General features: G+C 37.5%; 1 non-coding gene across 1 annotated transcript; it reads right to left on the bottom strand.

Moving 5' to 3' along the window:
* Window positions 1-7835: 7835 nt before the first annotated feature.
* On the bottom strand, window positions 7836-7943 carry LOC148547752 (small nucleolar RNA R71). The gene has a single exon (XR_015897105.1). It is a non-coding gene; the product is annotated as a small nucleolar RNA R71 (small nucleolar RNA).
* Window positions 7944-18701: the final 10758 nt, after the last annotated feature.

Genomic DNA, 18701 nt, shown 5'->3' with positions numbered 1-18701 from the left:
CTCCAGCCTTGGTTGGAGTTGTCTTGCCATCCATGGTTATTGTAGCCGCCTTGGTTGTAGTTGCCACCCTGTTGATTGTATCCTTGATTTGGGCGATCATAGAAGTTGTGAGTGGCTGCCATAGTGTTGTCTTCCTGGAGCTGCGGATATTCATCTGTATAATGACTGTAATCAGCACAGATCCCGCATACTCTTTATGGAACTAACTGTTGGCTTTGTTGTGGTGAAGGCTGAGCTTGATGTGCTTGTTGTTGGTTCAACTGCATTTGCTTCAGTAGGTTGGTCATTTCACATATACTCTGGGTCAGAGCGGTAGTTTCCTTGCTAGAGGAAATCTCTGCAACAGCTTTGGGGTTGCACCTCTGTCTGTGATTCCTAGTGGACTCAGCTAAGTCACTGATCAGCTGCCATGCTTCATCTACAGTTTTGTACTTTTTTAGAGAACCGTTACTGGTACCTTCTAGTGTAGTCTTATCCTGGGATTCATGCCTTGAGTGAAGTAGCTGATCAAAACTAGTCTATCAATCATGTGATGGGGACATGTGTCCAGGAGATTGTTGAAGTGCTCTCAGTATTCATAAAGAGTCTCGGATTCACCTTGAACAATCATTGAGATCTCTTTTCTCAATCTATCAGTAACTTCAGCTGGAAAGTATTTCTCCAAAAATTCTCTCCTGAGTGTATCCCAGTTGGTAACAGTTGCTTGAGGTTGGGAGTAGTACCACTCCCTTGCCTTTCCCTCAGGAGAAAACGGGAAAGCAATTAATAGAATAGAAGTTTCATCTGTACCATGACGCCTAACAGTAGAACAGGCTGTCTGGAAATTCCTAAGGTGCTTGATAGGCTCTTGAGCAGGTAAGCCATGAAACTTAGGCATCAAGTTGATTAGTGCGGTTTTTAGTTCAAAATCTGTAGCTACAGTCGGGTGATGCACTTGATACGGCTGCAGTGTAAAATATGGGGCTCCTGCCTCCTGGAGAGTAATCTTCCTAGGTGCTGCCATGTTTCCTGCACGTAAGTCAACTGGATCAGTAGTAAATAAACTTGTTTCGCTCTCAGATGGCGGTTTAGATTCGCCCTCAGATGAGACTGGTGAATTGATAATAACCACTTCACCACCTTCGGAGGCTAACCGACGTCAAGTTCGTCTAATATGTGAAAGAGTTCTTTCAATTTCAGGATCAAATGGGACTAAACTCAGATCAGGCAATGAACACGTCATTCAATGAGAAAAACAAATAGCTCATGGTAACAGAAGTAATAAAATATGCAAATAAAAATAAAATATATACACTAATTAATAATTTAGCACACTATTGTAACTCCCCGGCAACGGCGCCAAAAATTGATGCGTGGCAGAAGTTAACCAATTTAGAGATTCAATTAAGAAAACAGCGTTGCAAGTATAGCTCTTAACCGGCTAAAATCTGCCTCACCAATTTAAAAAGGGTTGTCACAAATTTTTAGAAATACAATACTGGGAGTATGAGTCCCAGGTCGTCTCCCAACGAGTTACAGGAAAGAGTGCTAATTTATTAGTCAGAAAATTCCCAGAAAGTTGAGTTTTGGTAATAAGTAATTAAAATGATTGAAAATTGAAGCAATAAAAATAAACTAAGAATAATTATTGATGTTCTAAATAAAAGGCCTTGACTGGGGGAATACTTAAGTGGAACTTCTATCCTTGTTGGGATCTTCTCAAGTGTGATGTAAAAAGGTTGTTGTTCTCACTCGATTTTCCCTTACTAAATAAGGAAAGGTATGATGATTGAACTAACTCTTACCCTCAGGTTCTAGCCCTCTCCATTGGGGAGGTCTAGTGTTAGTAAGTATGAAGTTAGCTAACAACGTCCAGTTTAACCAAGCACTTGAGCATTCCAACTCAAGTATCACCTCTTAATCAACCCCCATGTCAAGTAGAAATTCTACTCCATTGGCAGGAAATTAATAATCATAAAAATATAGGAAGACATAATTAATAAAAATAAAATAGAGAATTAAAATTAATTAAAATAAAAAAGCTTCATATATTAATAAATTCAAAAGGTAACATACTTAATTGAATAGAGTCAATGAGTAACTAATTAAAAATAAGGGAATAAGGAAACAAACTAAAGCAATGTCTTCAACGGAGGTAATGACTCTCAGCATCCAAAAATCCAAGCAAAAGCATAAACTATCAATGTAACACTAATCTAGATTCAGATCTAAAACTGAAGTAATCCTAATGTGATGAATCTCAATGTGTGTGGATGCCTCCTGAGTTTCTGCATGTTCCCTAGGTTTAGTATGTGTTTCTAGGCCGAAAACTGGGTCAAAAGCGGCCCGAAATCGCCCCAGCGTATTCTGTTATTTTTGCAGATCGCGCAGGTCACGCGTACGCGTCGTCCATGCGATCGCGTCAGTTAGCGATTTTCCTTATCACGCGTCCGCGTGGTTCACGCGTTCACGTCACTCGTGCAGACTCCAATCCACGCGTTTACATCAGGCCCGCGTCCGCGTCGTTGTGAATTCTCCATTTCGCGCGTTCACGTGGGCCATGCGCTCGCGTCATTGCTCGCTGGTCATTTCCTCTGTTTCTTGTGTTCCTTCCATTTTTACAAGCCTCCTCTCCAATTTTCAAGTCATTCATGCCCTATAAAGCCTGAAACACTTAACACACGGATCACAGCATCGAATGCGATAAAGGAGAATTAAAATACATAATTAAAAGTCTCTAGGAAGCAAGTTTTCAATCATGGAGTAATTTTGGGAAGGAATTGTAAATACATGTTTATCATATGAATAAGTGGGTAAAGTTTTGATAAAACCACATAATTAAACACAATAGAAATCATAAAATAATGGTTTATCACAAGCCCATGAAACAAACTTGATGAATTAAAAGGAAGGGAACCAAAAGTTGCCCAAAGCCTTCAAGAACCATACGGTGATCACAAAATCAAAGGGTCCACTTTGCAAAGTTATCATTCTTGGTTACTGGAAGTAAAAATTCAATTGAGTTTAATTTCATTAAAAGCATGCTTTGGTTACTACACCCTTCGTAACTGAAACTCCAAATTTAATTCAATTTAATTTGCATTGATGGCTTCCAATGAAAGTTTCTCTCTTCTCTCTCCTCTCTCAATTGCTTCGGTCAAATCACATCATCTTCCAAGAAAGAAAGAAAGAAAATAGAATGCACAGAGAGTGGGTTATGACCAAAAGTCACAAGCTCCATATGAAAGCTATTCTCTCTTCTCTCTCCTCTCTCTTGTCTTTCAGTCACATCCATCAGAGAAGAAGATTGAAGAAGCTATCAGAGAATCTTGCGGAAGAAAAAGGCTATAAAGAAGAAAGGAAGATCTTTACTTCAGAAGAAAAGATTTTGGAAGATGGCTTCAAGATTTTGTTGCCAAGAAAAGAAACAATCTGCCTCGGTGAAGAAGCAAATCTGAGGCGAAAAAGTTTAGTTCTATTTTTGTTCATCAAAGAAAGAAGATAGCCACTGAGCTACACGTAGGAAGAAGCAAAAATGGAAGGCAAGAAGTTGTCCTGGGTTAGAAGATCATCAAGGGTCCGAATCCTTTCTTGGAGCCAAAGACAAGATCAAGGGTTCAGATGGAAGGAGCTTGATGAAAAGGGTTGAGAGAGGTACATGCATATTGGTTTTTGGTTTTCCCTCTCTCTTCTCTTTTTCTGAACAGCTGCTGTTTTTGGTTGGAGAAGAAGTTGCTTGGTTGAACCGGTTTCAACCTTGGAAGTTTCCCATTCTATAATAAGCATGAACGGCCAAGGGTTGAGATCAAGGAGTGAGAGCACACGTTTGGGTTCCCATAACTCTTTAAGCTATTTATTTTTCTCCTTCATGGCTATCATTGAATTTTTCTTTTTCTCAATTTAGTCTGTCTGTGTTTCATTGGTAAAAGGAAAAATGTGAGGTTTTGTAAGAAAAAGCTAATGAGTGGAAAAAGGCAAAGACTTAAAGAAAAAGCCATAGTTATCTCAGAAATTCTTTGTATGTTTTTCTGTTTTGTTGTCATGATCTTGAGGGGATTCCCTTGCAAGTTGGGTTATGATGAGCGGATAATTTATACGCTTTTTGGAATTGTTTTTACATAGTTTTCAGTATGATTTAGTTAGTTTTTAGTATATTTTTATTAGTTTTTCATTAAAAATCACATTTCTGGACTTTACTATGAGTTTGTGTGTTTTTCTGTGATTTCAGGTATTTTCTGGCTGAAATTGAGGGACCTGAGCAAAAATCAGATTCAGAGGTTGAAGAAGGACTGCAGATGTTGTTGGATTCTGACCTCCCTGCACTCAAAGTAGATTTTTTGGAGCTACAAAACTTCAAATGGCGCGCTTTCAATTGAGTTGGAAAGTAGACATCCAGGGCTTTTCAATATATAATAGTCCATACTTTGCTCGAGTTTAGATGACGCAAACTGGCGTTGAACGCCAGTTCTATGTTGCAGTCTGGCGTTCAGCGCCAGAAACAAGTTGCAAAGTGGAGTTCAACGCCAGAAACACGTTACAAACTAGCGTTCAACTCCAAGAATGATCTCTCCATGTGAAAGCTTCATGCTCAGCCTAAGCACACACTAAGTGGGCCCCGGAAGTGGATTTCTACATCATTTACTCATTTCTGTAAACCCTAGTAACTAGTTTAGTATAAATAGGACTTTTTACTATTGTATTTACATCTTTGGATTATCTTTTGGTCCTTTGATCATGTTTTGGGGGCTGGCCATTTGGTCATGCCTGGACCTTATCACTTATGTATTTTCAACGGTAGAGTTTCTACACACCATAGATTAAGGTGTGGAGCTCTGCTGTTCCTTAAGGATTAATGCAAAGTACTACTATTTTTCTATTCAATTCAACTTATTCCGCTTCTAAGATATTCATTCGTACTTCAATATGATGGATGTGATGATCGTGACAGTCATCATCATTCTCAACTTATGAACGCGTGCCTGACAACCATTTCCGTTCTACCTTAGATTGAATGGATATCTCTTGGATATTTAATACAGGGGACCGAGTCTGAGTTATTAGTGTCTTCGTGGTATAAGTTAGAACCCATGGATGGCCATTCCTGAGATCCAAAAAGTCTAAACCTTGTCTGTGGTATTCCGAGTAGGATCTGGAAAGGGATGGCTGTGACAAGCTTCAAACTCGCGAGTGCTGGGCGTAGTGACAGACGCAAAAGGATAGTAAATCCTATTCCAGTATGATCGAGAACCGACAGATGATTAGCCATGCAGTGACAGCGCATTGGACCATTTTCACAGAGAGGATGGGAAGTAGCCATTGACAACGGTGATGCCCTACATAAAGCTTGCCATGGAAAGGAGTAGGATTGATTAGATGAAGACAGCAGGAAAGCAGAGATCAGAGGAACGAAAGCATCTCTATACACTTATCTGAAATTCTCACCAATGAATTACATAAGTACCACTATCCTATTCTATATTTTATTTATTTTCATCCACTATAATTTCTTAAAACAATTTAATCTGCCTGACTGAGATCTACAAGGTGACCATAGCTTGCTTCAAGCCGACAATCTCCGTGGGATCGACCCTTACTCACGTAAGGTTTATTACTTGGACGACCCAGTGTACTTGCCGGTTAGTTGTACGAAGTTGTGAAACAGATATACGATTATGAACGTGCGTATTGAGTTTTTAGCGCCGTTACCAAGGAATGGAATGATCACGATTTCGCACACCAAGTTTTTGGCGCCGTTGCCGGGGATTGTTCGAGTTTGGACAACTGATGGTTCATCTTGTTGCTCAGATTAGGTAACTTTATTTTAATTTTAACCTTTTTGTTTTTATTATTCTTAATTTTGAAAAAAATCAAAAAAATTTTTCTTTTTTTTTTTCGTTTTTCTCAATTAATTTTCGAAAAATACAAAAAAAAATTTTACAAAATCATAAAATCAAAAAATAATTTTTGTGTTTCTTGTTTGAGTCTTGAGTCAAGTTTTAAGTTTGGTGTCAACTGCATCTTTTTAATTTTCTAAAAATTATTTTCGAAAATTCATGCATTGCATTCTTCATGATCTTCAAGTTGTTCTTGGCCAATCTTCTTGTTTGATCTTCATATTTTCTTGTTTTGTGTCTTTTCTTGTTTTTCATATGCATTCTTGAATTCTTAGTGTCTAAAAATTAAAAATCTTTAAGTTTGGTGTCTTGCATGTTTTCTTTTCTTGAAAATTTTTCAAAAATAAGTCTTAATGTTCATCTTGACCTTCAAGGTGTTCTTGGTGTTCATCTTGACATTCATAGTGTTCTTGCATGCATCACATGTTTTGATCCAAAATTTTCATGCATTGAGTCTTTTTTATGTTTTTCTCTTTCATCATTAAAAATTCAAAAATCAAAAAAATATCTTTCCCTTTTTCACTCATAAATTTTCGAAAATTTGAGTTGACTTTTTCAAAACTTTTTAAAATTTAGTTGTTTCTTATGAGTCAAATCAAATTTTCAATTTAAAAATCTTATCTTTTCAAAATCTTTTTCAAAAAAATCAAATCATTTTCATTTTTCTTATTTATTTTCGAAAATTTAAAAAATATATATTTTTCAAAAATCTTTTTCATAATTTTATCTCATAATTTTCGAAAATATTATCAACAATTAATGTTTTGATTCAAAAATTTCAAGTTTGTTACTTTCTTGTTAAGAAAGATTCAAACTTTAAGTTCTAGAATCATATCTTATGATTACTTGTGAGTCAAGTTATTAATTTTGATTTTAAAATTCAAATCTTTTTCAAAACTAATTTTAATCATATCTTTCTATCATATCTTTTTAAATTATATCTTTTTCAAAAAAAATTTGATTTTAAAATATCTTTTCTAACTTCTTATCTTCTTATCTTTTCAAAATTGATTTTCAAATCTTTTTCAACTAACTAATTGACTTTTTGTTTGTTTCTTATCTTTTTCAAAACCACCTAACTATTCTTCCCTCTCTAATTTTCTAAAATACCTCCCTCTTTTTCAAAAATTCTTTTTAATTGTTTTAAATTTTAATTTTAATTTTATTTTCCCTTTAATTTTCGAAAATCATCAACTCCTTTTCAAAAATTATTTTCAAAAATTTCTCTCTCTCATCTTCTTCTATTTAGTTAATTACTTACTAACACTTCTCTTCATCTCATATCTCTACTCCTATCCTCACCCTTGTGTTTGGATTATCCATTCTTCTTCACTCTTATTCCATTTCTTCTTCTACTAACAATAAGGAACCTCTCTACTGTAACATAGAGGATTCCTCTTCTTTTCTTGTTCTCTTCCCTTTCATATGAGCAGGGACAAGGAAAGGGGCATTCTTGTTGAAGCTGATCCAGAACCTGAAAGGACTCTGAAGAGGAAACTAAGAGAAGCTAAGATACAACAATCCAGAGACAACCTTACTGAAATTTTCGAACAAGAAAAGGAGATGGCAGCCGAACCTAACAACAACAATGAAAGGAGGATGCTTGGTGACTTCACTGCACCTAATTCCAATTTACATGGAAGAAGCATCTCAATTCCTGCCATTGGAGCAAATAACTTTGAACTTAAACCTCAATTAGTTTCTCTGATGCAACAAAACTGCAAGTTTCATGGACTTCCATCTAAAGATACCTTTCAGTTTTTAACTGAATTTTTGCAAATCTGTGATACTGTTAAGACCAATGGGGTTGATCCCGAGGTCTACAGGCTTATGCTTTTCCCGTTTGCTGTAAGAGACAGAGCTAGAGTATGGTTGGACTCTCAACCTAAAGATAGCCTGAACTCTTGGGATAAGCTGGTCACGGCTTTCTTAGCCAAGTTCTTTCCTCCTCAAAAGCTTAGTAAGCTTAGAGTGGATGTTCAAACCTTCAAACAGAAAGAAGGTGAATCCCTCTATGAAGCTTGGGAGAGATACAAGCAACTAACCAAAAAGTGTCCTTCTGACATGCTTTCAGAATGGACCATTCTGGATATATTCTATGATGGTCTATCTGAACTATCAAAGATGTCATTGGACCATTCTGCAGGTGGATCCATTCACCTAAAGAAAACGCCTGCAGAAGCTCAGGAACTCATTGACATGGTTGCAAATAACCAGTTCATGTACACTTCTGAGAGGAATCCTGTAAGTAATGGGACGCCTCAGAGGAAGGGAATTCTTGAAATTTATACTTTGAATGCCATATTGGCTCAGAACAAAATATTGACTCAGCAAGTTAATATGATTTCTCAGAGTCTGAATGGATTGAAGGAATCATCCAACAGTACTAAAGAGGCATCTTCTGCAGAAGAAGCTTATGATCCTGAGAACCCTGCAATAGCAGAGGTGAATTACATGGGTGAACCTTATGGAAACACCTATAATCCCTCATGGAGAAATCATCCAAATTTCTCATGAAAGGATCAACAAAAGCCTCAACAAGGCTTTAACAAGGGTGGAAGAAACAGGTTTAGCAATAGCAAGCCTTTTCCATCATCCACTCAGCAAAAGACAGAGAGTTCTAAGCAGAATCCATCTAGCTTAGCAAATTTAGTCTCTGATCTATCTAAGGCCACTGTGAGTTTCATGAATGAAACAAGGTCTTTCATTAGAAATTCGGAAGCACAAGTGGGCCAGCTGAGTAAAGGAATCACTGAAACCCCCCTAGTACTCTCCCAAGCAATACAGAAGAGAATCCAAAGAGAGAGTGCAAGGCCATTGATATAACAATCATGGCCGAGCCTACAAGGGAGGAAGAGGACGTGAATCCCAGTGAGGAAGACCTCCTGGGACGTCCAGTGATCAACAAGGAGTTTCTCTTTGAGGAACCAAGGGACTCTAAGGCTCATCTAGAGACCATAGAGATTCCAATGAACCTCCTTATACCCTTCATGAGCTTTGATGAGTATTCTTCTTCTGAAGAGAATGAGGATGTTACTGAAGAGTAAGTTGCCAAGTACCTTGGTGCAATCATGAAGCTAAATACCAAATTATTTGGTAATGAGACTTGGGAAGATGAACCTCCCTTGCTCATCAATGAACTGAGTGATCTGGATCAACTGACATTACCTCAGAAGAAACAAGATCCTGGAAAGTTCTTAATACCTTGTACCATAGGCACCATGACCTTTGAGAAGGCTCTATGTGACCTTGGGTCAGGGATAAACCTCATGCCACTCTCTGTAATGGAGAAACTAGGAATCTTTGAGGTACAGGCTGCCAATTTCTCATTAGAGATGGCAGACAAATCTATGAAAATGGCTTATGGACTAGTAGAGGACGTATTAGTAAAGGTCGAAGGCCTTTACATCCCTGCTGATTTCATAATCCTAGACACTGGGAAGGATGAGGATGAATCCATCATCCTTGGAAGACCCTTCCTAGCCACAGTAAGAGCTGTGATTGATGTAGACAGAGGAGAATTGATCCTTCAACTGAATGAGGACAACCTTGTGTTTAAAACTCAAGAATCTCCTTCTATAACAATGGAGAGGAAGCATAGAAAGCTTCTCTCAGTACAGAGTCAACTAAAGCCCCCACAGTCAAACTCTAAGTTTGGTGTTGGGAGGCCTCAGCCAAACTCTAAGTTTGGTGTTGGGAGTCTATAAAATTGACCTGATCACCTGTGAGGCTCCATGAGAGTCACTGTCAAGCTATTGACATTAAAGAAGCGCTTGTTGGGAGGCAACCCAATGTTATTTAATCATTTTTATTTTATTTTCTCTTTATTATTTCATGATTTATTAGGTTGATGATCATGTGGAGTCACAAAAAATCAAAAACAGAATGAAAAACAGCATTGAAAACAGAACACCCTGGAGGAAGGGCTTACTGGCATTTAAACGCCAGTAAGGAGCATCTAGCTGGCGTTTAACGCCAGAACAGAGCATGAAACTGGCGTTAAATGCCAGAAACAAGCAGCATTCTGGTATTTAAATGCCAGGAATGCACCCCCAAAGGAAAACTGGCGTTCAACGCCAGAAACATGCTACAGACTGGCGTTGAACGCCCAAAACAAGCATGGAAGTGGCGTTTAACGCCAGAAACATGCTGCAATCTGGCGTTAAACGCCAGGATTGCCTAAAGAGGGCGTTTACACGCCTAATTGGAGCAGGGATGATTAAGTTCTTGGCCCCACTAGATCTGTGGACCCCACAGGATCCCCACCTACTTCTTCTCTCCTCTTCACCTTTTCATAACTCTCTTCCCCAAATACCCCTCACCAATCAACTCAATCACTCTTTCCTATCACCTCTTCACCACTCACATCCATCCTCTCTTCCCCAAAAACCCCACCTACCTTTAAATTCAAAATAATTTCCCTCCCAAACCCAACCCTAAATGGCCGAACCCTAACCCCTCCCCACTCCTATATAAACCCCTCATTCCTTCTTCATTTTCACACAACACAACCCTCTCTTCTTCCCCTTGGCCGAATCCACCTTCTCCCTCCATCTCCTCCATTTTTCTTCTTCTTCTACTTCTTTCTCTTTTCTTTTGCTCGAGGACGAGCAACCATTTTAAGTTTGGTGTGGTAAAAGCATTGCTTTTTATTTTTCCATAACCATTTATGGCACCTAAGGCCAGAGAAACCTCTAGAAAGAGGAAAGGAAAGGCAATCGCTTCCACCTCTGAGTCATGGGAGATGGAGAGATTCATCTCTAAGGTTCAACAAGACCACTTCTATGAAGTTGTGGCCAAGAAGAAAGTGATCCCTGAGGTTCCTTTCAGACTCAAAAAGAATGAGTATCCGGAGATCCGACGTGAAATCCAAAGAAGATGTTGGGAAGTTCTAACCAACCCCATTCAACAAGTCGGGATCTTAATGGTTCAAGAGTTCTATGCAAATGCATGGGTTACCAGGAACCATGATCAAAGTGTGAACCCGAACCCAAAGAATTGGCTCACCATGGTTCGGGGGAAATACTTAGATTTCAGTCCGGAGAATGTAAGGTTGGCGTTCAACCTACCAATGATGGAAGAGAACGCACGCCCCTACACTAGAAGAGTCAACTTTGATCAAAGGTTGGACTAAGCCCTCGTGGATATATCTGTGGAAGGAGCTCAATGGAAAATTGACTCAAGGGGCAAGCCAGTTCAACTAAGAAGGCTTGACCTCAAACCAGTGGCTAGAGGATGGTTGGAGTTCATTCAACGCTCAATCATTCCTACTAGCAACCGGTCTGAAGTTACTGTAGACCGGGCCATCATGATCCATAGTATCATGATTGGGGAGGAGGTGGAAGTTCATGAGATCATACCTCAAGAACTCTACAAGGTGGCTGACAAGTCCTCTAATTTGGTAAGGTTAGCCTTTTCTCACCTCATTTTCCACCTCTGCAATTCAGCTGGAATTGACATAGAGGGAGACATCCTCATTGAAGAGGATAAGCACATCACTAAGAAAAGGATGGAGCAAACAAGAGATCATGGACCTCAACATGAGCATGAGGAGATTCCTCACCATGAAATCCTTGAGATGCCTCAGGGGATGCACTTTCCTCCACAGAATTATTGGGAGCAAATCAACACATCCCTAGGAGAATTAAATTCCAACATGGGACAACTAAGGGTGGAGCACCAAGAGCACTCCATCATCCTCCATGAAATTAGAGAAGATCAAAGAGCTATGAGGGAGGAACAAGAAAGACAAGGAAGAGACATAGAGGAGCTCAAAAACTCCATTGGTACTTCAAGAAGAGGAAGACGCCATCCCCACTAAGGTGGACTCATTCCTTAATCTCCTTGTTTATTTATTTTCCTGTTTTTCGATTTTTATGCTTTATGTTTGTTTATGTTTTTGTCTTCATGATCACTAGTATTTAAGTGTCTATGCCTTAAAGTTATGAATGCTCTATGAATCCATCACCTCTCTTGAATGAAAAATGTTTTAATTACAAAAGAACAAGAAGTACATGGTTTCGAATTCATCCTTGAAACTAGTTTAATTATTTTGATGTGGTGACAATACTTTTTGTTTTCTGAATGAATGCTTGAACAGTGCATATGTCTTTTGAAGTTGTTGTTTAAGAATGTTAAATATGTGGCTCTTGAAAGAATGATGAATAGGAGAAATGTTATTTGATAATCTAAAAAATCATAAACTTGATTCTTGAAGCAAGAAAAAACAGTGAATACAGGAAGCTTGTGAAAAAAAATAGCGAAAAAAAATAGGAAGAAAAAGAAAAAGCAAGCAGAAAAAGCCAAAAGCTCTTAAAACCAAGAGACAAGAGCAAAAAGCCAATAGCCCTTAAAACCAAAAGGCAAGGGTAATAAAAAGGATCCAAGGCTTTGAGCATCAGTGGATAGGAGGGCCTAAAGGAATAAAATCCTGGCCTAAGCGGCTAAACCAAGCTGTCCCTAACCATGTGCTTGTGGCGTGAAGGTGTCAAGTGAAAACTTGAGACTGAGCGGTTAAAGTCAGCAAAAGAAGAGTGTGCTTAAGAACCCTGGACACCTCTAATTGGGGACTTTAGCAAAGCTGAGTCACAATCTGAAAAGGTTCACCCAGTTATGTGTCTGTGGCATTTATGTATCCGGTGGTAATACTGGAAAACAAAGTGCTTAGGGCCACGGCCAAGACTCATAAAGTAGCTGTGTTCAAGAATCAACATACTGAACTAGGAGAATCAATAACACTATCTGAATTCTAAGTTCCTATAGTTGCCAATCATTCTGAACTTCAATGGATAAAGCGAGATGCCAAAACTATTCAAGAGGCAAAAAGCTACAAGTCCCGCTCATCTGATTGGAGCTATGTTTCATTGATATTTTGGAATTTATAGTATATTCTCTTCTTTTTATCCTATTTGATTTTCAGTTGCTTGGGGACAAGCAACAATTTAAGTTTGGTGTTGTGATGAGCGGATAATTTATACGCTTTTTGGCATTGTTTTTACATAGTTTTCAGTATGATTTAGTTAGTTTTTAGTATATTTTTATTAGTTTTTAATTAAAAATCACATTTCTGGACTTTACTATGAGTTTGTGTGTTTTTCTATGATTTCAGGTATTTTCTGGCTGAAATTGAGGGACCTGAGCAAAAATCAGATTCAGAGGTTGAAGAAGGACTGCAGATGCTGTTGGATTCTGACCTCCCTGCACTCAAAGTGGATTTTCTGGAGCTACAGAACTCCAAATGGCGCGCTTCCAATTGCTTTGGAAAGTAGACATCTAGAGCTTTCCAGAAATATATAATAGTCCATACTTTTTCCGAGTTTAGATGATGCAAACTGGCATTGAACGTCAGTTTCATGTTGCAGTCTGGCGTTCAGCGCCAGAAACAAGTTGCAAAGTGGAGTTCAACGCCAGAAACACGTTACAAACTGGCGTTCAACTCCAAGAATGACCTCTCCACGTGAAAGCTTCATGCTCAGTCCAAGCACACACCAAGTGGGCCCCGAAAGTGGATTTCTGCATCATTTACTAATTTCTGTAAACCCTAGTAACTAGTTTAGTATAAATAGGACTTTTTACTATTGTATTTACATCTTTGGATTATCTTTTGGTCCTTTGATCATGTTTTGGGGGCTGGCCATTCGGCCATGCTTGGACCTTATCACTTATGTATTTTCAACGGTAGAGTTTCTACACACCATAGATTAAGGTGTGGAGCTCTGCTGTTCCTCAAGGATTAATATAAAGTACTACTGTTTTTCTATTCAATTCAACTTATTTCGCTTCTAAGATATTCATTCGCACTTCAATATGATGGATGTGATGATCGTGACAGTCATCATCATTCTCAACTTATGAACGCGTGCCTGACAACCACTTTCGTTCTACCTTAGATTGAATGGATATCTCTTGGATATCTAATACAGGGGACCAGGTCCGAGTTATTAGTATCTTCGTGGTATAAGTTAGAACCCATGGATGGCCATTCCTGAGATCCGGAAAGTCTAAACCTTGTCTGTGGTATTCCGAGTAGGATCTGGGAAGGGATGGCTGTGACGAGCTTCAAACTCGCGAGTGCTGGGCGTAGTGACAGACACAAAAGGATAGTAAATCCTATTCCAGTATGATCGAGAATCGACAGATGATTAGCCATGCAGTGACAGCGCATTGGACCATTTTCACAGAGAGGATGTGAAGTAGCCATTGACAACGGTGATGCCCTACATAAAGCTTGCCATGGAAAGGAGTTGGATTGATTGGATGAAAACAACAGGAAAGCAGAGATCAGAGGAACGAAAGCATCTCTATACGCTTATCTGAAATTCTCACCAATAAATTACATAAGTACCACTATCCTATTCTATATTTTATTTATTTTCATCCACTATAATTTCTTAAAATAATTTAATCCGCCTGACTGAGATCTACAAGGTAACCATAGCTTGCTTCAAGCCGATAATCTCCGTGGGATCGACCCTTACTCACGTAAGGTTTATTACTTGGACGACCCAGTGCACATGCTGGTTAGTTGTACGAAGTTGTGAAACAGATATAAGATCATGAACGTGCGTATTGAGTTTTTAGCGCCGTTACCAAGGAATAGAATGATCATGATTTCGCACACCAGGTTAGCACTTTGCAGTTAAAAGTTAGGGTGAGTCCTAGTCCCTTGCAAGTTGGGTGAGCACTTTGCTGTTGAAAGCTTGGTTTGTGTCCAAGTCAAATTCAGATTGGGTTTAGAATCTGGATTTGTCCCAGATAGGATTGGGTAGATCCTAGGAAAAGAAATTGGTGTTTGTAATCTTGAAAAAGAGATAGTGAAATTCCATCATTGTTTTGATGGAGACTAGATGTAGGCCACATTGCACCTAGTGGCTGAACCAGGAAATATCTGGTGTCAATTCTTCTTATCTACTCCTTTCTCTATTTCTGTTAATTAGCAGACAAAAATAAAAGTGTCTCTCAACTCGGCACGAGACAAAACAAAAGTGTTTCTCAAATCGACACGAGACAAAAGCGGAAATATCTCCTAAAGTTTGTTTGAAAAATCAGAGATTGAGATTCAGCAAAAAAGGGGCTAAGATTCAACCCCCTATTCTTTTAGCCACTGATTACCATCACTAACTCAAATAAGCCCTTTTCAAATCGGAATCATTTTTATTTAATATTCTAAACTTGCCATGACATTTTTGAAACATATTAGGAGCTAGTGCTTTAGTCAATATGTCAGCTGTTTGATTTATTGTGGAGACTGATAATAGTTTATCATTTATTCTTGCCATTTATTTCTAACAACATGACAATCTATTTCTATGTGCTTCATCCTTTCGTGGAACATAGGATTTGCTACATACATGAAAGGCTGATTGACTATCGCAGTAAATAGCAATTGATTTCTCTAATTTGATCTGCAAATCCTCCAAAATGTATGTAATTCTTTGTGCCTCACGTACGGGTTGTCATAGCTAGAGCTCTATATTTTCAACCTCGCATAATGAAACTGTGACCGTGTTTCACTTCTTACTTTTTTATGACACGATTGATGTTCTCATGAATAAATAGTACCCAAACATTGATCTTCTTGTGTCTGAGCATGCTCCCCAATCGCTATTCGAAAAATCACATGGCCCCAAATCTGTCTAAGATGAAAACATTAGGCCAGTGCAAGATTTGTTTTCAAATATCTAAGCACTCTTATAGTAGCCCTAAAGTGCTTGTCAGTATCACAGTCTAAAAATTGACTCAATCTCCCTATTGCATAACCTATATCTAGTCGTGTGTTTGTTATGTAGAGTAATCTTGCTACCAATCTTCTTTACTCTGAGCTGGAGTTGAGATGAGTTCCAAAATCCCTGGCCAGTTTGATTGTATAGTCCATAAGAGTTGAAACTGCTTTAGCTTCCATCAATCCATAGTCTCTAAGTAGATCGAGTCAATACTTTCTTTGACATGCTGCAATCTCCCTCTTGCTTTGAACTATTTCTAGTCCTAAAAAAAATTTTAACTCACCAATATCTTTGATACGAAATAGATCATGTAAGTAATCTTTGATTTCCTGTATTTCCATCATATCATTGCCATCCATGATTAAATCATCTATATAGACGAGAATGGCTGTGAAGTTTGAATCGCTGAATTTTGTAAAAAGGCTATAATCATTCCTTGACTGAGTGTATTCAACATCAATGAGAGTGGTGCACAACTTGGTATTTCATTGCCTGCTAGCCTGCTTTAAGCCATACAAAGATCTGTCCAACTTGCATACCAAATCTAGTGAAGGCAGGTGATGAGTCCATATTTGATGATTAATTTTGGCTTGAATTGAGTAGATTTCATCACATAAACTCATATTTATTCATTTGAATAGCATACTCTTGTGATTTCTCTCTAAATTGCACATAATTGTGAAAACATACTTTTTGTGCTTTAGTTAATCAATTTAATTCCACTTTTATTCTATTCGATGCCATGATATATTTTGTTGAGTGATTTCAAGTTCAATAGGCAAAGATGACTTGGGATAAGTGGAAGAAAAACATACAAAGTGAGAGATTTCATGAAGAAACAAAGGAGAAGAAGACACTGCTGTATGCGTATGCACACCTTCCTATGCATAAGCACAAGTGAAGATTTAGCCAGTGTGCGTATGCACACAACCCTGTACATACACACAAGTCCTAACGCGTGACTCACTTAAAAAGTCACATAGCTCGCGATTTTGGGGTCCTTTTTGGCCCAAATTTGGAGTGCTGAAGCTAATCGAAGGGGAAAACACCTTAGGACACATACATACTTCATTATAGTAACTGAGAATAGTTTTTAGGTTAGTTTTCTCTTAGAATTTTTTTCTCAATTCTCTCTTAGGATTTATTTAGTGTTTATAGTAGAAATAGCTAATTTATATTTTGATCTTGGATATTTGCTTGATTCCATTATAGGTAGTCTTTAACCAACTTTCTCTTTAAATATACTACATTTGCTACATTTTTTTTATAATAGAAGCTACTTTGTTTAGTTTAATTACTTGTGAATCTTTGAGTTTTTTGTTGATGAATTTGATGTTTTATGGTTTATATATGTTTGATTGTTTTTGTTCATTGATTAGTTATAGTTTCAAGTATCTTTTACACTTTCACTATGTTTTGCTACTATGCCCATCAAGTGTTTGTGAAAATGTCAATTATGAATATGAAGTAGATTTTCACTCTTTAGCTTGGGATTTGAGTACCTAGGATCCTAGAGTCAATAATGTCCAACATTTAGTGGTAATTTTAGGTTGTTAGTTGACTCTTGTTTCCATTAACGCTAGCTTTTTACTAAGTTAATTAGTAAGTTAGTTAGGATTTGTGTATTAAGACCAATTATGCTTATTTGACTTATCCTCGATGTTAGAGTTGATGAAGTGACATTAACTCATTGTAATTGCCATAGTTGTGGTTATGACAAGGAAATGATCCCTTAACTCTCAATTTCAAGTCAAAGTCCTTTTATGCATTGAACTCCATTTGCATGAGTTTGTTGCTTTAATTCTCTTTAATTTGTATTGATTGTTCTTTTGATTTAGTGATAGCTTGTTAGTTATTCTTGTTCTTGCTTGTTAACTTTATTGCGTTACTTGTTTGTTAATTTTCATTCTTGTTATTCCCTTGTTTAGTTCCTTTAATTGCTAGCTCTTTAATTTCCATTCTATGCTTGGAAACCCCCAATTTCACAACCAAATTTGCGCGCACATGATTGCTAGTCCGAGAAAAAATGACTTGGAAAGTAAAACTCCCAGTTATTTGATTTGAGTGACATTCTTCTTCTAAACTTTGATTGCGGGCCATTTTGTCGGTTGGGACTATACCTACAACGCGATTTTCATTCCTTCGATTTTCTAACCGACGATATGGCTCGTATCAGCAGGGTCAAATCTAGAGGTGGCTTCATGTATACTTCCTCAGGTAAATCACCATGTAAGAAGGAAGTGTTCACGTCTAGTTGATGAACGAACTAACCTTTTGATGCTACTATTGATAAGATGATCCTGAGTGTGTTCATTTTAATAACTGCACTGTAAATTTTAAAATAGTCAATACCTGCTATTTGAGTAAATCTTTAAGCAACTAGCCTTACTTTGTAAGGTTCAATAGAGCCATCATATTTCAATTTTAACTAGAACACCCACTTATATTCCACTGCCTTCTTCTTATTAGGGAGTGTGATAAGGGTCCAAGTCTTATTTTCTCTTAGAGTATTGAGTTCAGGATTGATGGTTTCTTGCCAACAATGATCATTGGTGGCCTAGCATACATTTTAGGTTTAGTGCGTTTAATTTGGATTGTGGAGAATGAAGTTGAAGCAATAGATGAAGCTGATAAGAGTAGAAGAGGTAAAGAAGACTCTGACTCGAAGAATAACATGTGTGTTTGATTTAAAAAAATTTGTTGTCTAGATATGAATTTTGTTTATTATGAGAAGATTTTACACATCAGTTATGTACAGATAGCTGTTAAACTAACTACATTACATGTATGGTTAACTGATATACTAACTCAAGTAACAGTTTTTTTATGGTATTATCAACATGATAAATTAAAGATTAATTTGTTGCGGATCTAAACTTCATTTAAGAATTTGTTACTGGTTAATAAATTGCTAAATGCACAAAATGATAAGTTTTGAATTTCTAACACTTACTAAAATAGACTAATAAATTAATCACTAAATTAACCCAAATTGATTGTCATTGTTTAGATATGAATCACTAGAAAAAATCATTCAATTATTAAATGGCCATTCAATTCATAAAGGGATAAGACCAGCATGTTCTTTACAGTAATAACTGAATTC

Source organism: Arachis ipaensis, chromosome B8 (genome assembly GCF_059453495.1).
Source record: "Arachis ipaensis isolate K30076 ecotype BB chromosome B8, ASM5945349v1, whole genome shotgun sequence".
In the NCBI taxonomy this organism is placed as follows: Eukaryota; Viridiplantae; Streptophyta; class Magnoliopsida; order Fabales; family Fabaceae; genus Arachis; species Arachis ipaensis.
Note: the sequence above shows the minus strand (reverse complement) of the source record. Positions and strands in the feature narration are given on the sequence as shown.